Source organism: Pundamilia nyererei, unplaced genomic scaffold, assembly GCF_000239375.1.
Source record: "Pundamilia nyererei isolate P.nyererei 1_Seehausen unplaced genomic scaffold, PunNye1.0 scaffold00088, whole genome shotgun sequence".
NCBI classification, from domain to species: domain Eukaryota; kingdom Metazoa; phylum Chordata; class Actinopteri; order Cichliformes; family Cichlidae; genus Pundamilia; species Pundamilia nyererei.
In genome coordinates, this window is record NW_005187489.1 from 2,461,543 (window position 1) to 2,463,141 (window position 1,599).

Consider the following 1,599-nt stretch of genomic DNA (forward strand, 5'->3'; position numbering starts at 1 on the left):
GACATAAAAAAGTGGTATCGTGCCATCTCTACTATAAAACCACATGCTGCGTCTCCTGAGAGAACCGAGGCACAGCAAGGTAATTATTAAAAGATGGAGACAGAGATGCAGAGACCTTTGTGTCTGTATCTGTCTCATCTGGGTTTTTGTGCGCCTCACTCTTCAGAGACAGCTCAGTCTTTGAATTGTCTGTTTCCTTGTCAGAAGAGGAACTGAAAACCTGGGAGACAAAGATGAGGAAGTAGTAAACACGGGAAAAAGATGTGGCAGTAAGCAGATGTGACAGATGCACGCTGACAGGAAGGAAGATTGGAAGCTGAGCGCAGAGATAAAAGGGCAGGTATCCTGGCAAACAGAGGGGCACGTTTTAATGAATGTGTGCACTTTATATGCACGCAATCACATTGTGAAACGTAGCAGAAAAGGCCCAAAAACACACAGCGAAGTAAATGAGCGGAAAATGGAATCAAAAAGCTTTCCCCAAACCAAACATGGTCACAGAGCAGGGCGGCTCATAAAGATCCTTGGTTATGAATTCTAAACATGCCGTTTAGATTCCAGCTGTGAGTCACAGATGGAGGGAAGTGAAACGGGACAAAGAGTTGGGCTCCACGCTGCAGGTGGGTGTGGGTGATAAACTCGACTCTCCAGGCTGCTCTCTAAGCTCTCGGCCTCCACCCGACTAATGATGAAAAATGGTTTGGGAGCTGGATGACTGATAAGACTTTTTCTGGGACCTCTTCTCTCGACTGGCGTTTATTCTTAAACTGTAAATGGGGATTACTCTGGCAGTGTTTCCCTGCCTCTCGACTCTCTCGCTCCCCGCCACTGCTGCTCTAAAAGCCAGGGGGATAACAAGCTCTTAAATAAGTAAGGAGCCAGAATGGATAGGCCCTCCCTGGTGCAAGCGGAGGATAGGAGGATGGCAGAGTCACTTCCTTTTAAGAGGGCTATCCCCTCGGGAGTCATAGAGGAAGCTTATAAAAGTGAAGCACACAGATGCCACCTCCTTTTCCCTGCAGTCGTATTCTGTTGTTTTCTGTACAGTGTGTACAGTGGGGTCTGTGTTTGAGCTGTGAGTGGATGCTGTGGAAGGTGGACTTCAGGATCGTTTGCTGTGATTAATTTTTTCCTGATGCTTATTTTGTTAGATGAAGTTTTAATTACCCCATTAGGGAAATGACATTACTACGTAAGCAAAACAAACAAGAGGGCGATAGTTTTCGTTAGAGATGGCAAGATACCACTTTATGTCAGATACCGATATCATAAATTCGGATATCTGCCGATACGATATAAATCCGATATAGTGTGTTTTATAATGAATAAAGCGGTTTTTAAAAAAATATCTTGCTGCATTTTGTATAAGTTGATACTCAAGTTTTAAAAAAACCAAAAAAAAAAACAAGCAAAACTAAAGCTAGTCTGTTACACCTGTATGCAAAAAAATACACTGCACCCAAAATATTTCATAGTTCAGCAACACTGATCAATCTAATAAACCTGCTCCATCCTCCCTATTCTGGTTTGTTAAAGAGTACTTAGTGGAAATATTAAATAACCTACCTAATGGGGTTGCCAACTCCCCAGCAAAAAAAA

At 43.0% G+C, this 1,599-nt stretch overlaps 1 protein-coding gene across 2 annotated transcripts in view; it reads left to right on the forward strand.

The window, feature by feature from the left end:
- The first annotated feature begins 209 nt into the window (after positions 1–209).
- LOC102197597 (probable palmitoyltransferase ZDHHC14) overlaps positions 210–1,599 on the forward strand; it is a 17,759-nt gene continuing 16,369 nt past the window's right edge. For both annotated transcript variants that reach the window (XM_005739018.1, XM_013912387.1), the window contains exon 1: positions 210–340. The gene's annotated coding sequence lies outside the window, so the exon portion shown is untranslated. The remainder of the gene's footprint in view (positions 341–1,599) is intronic.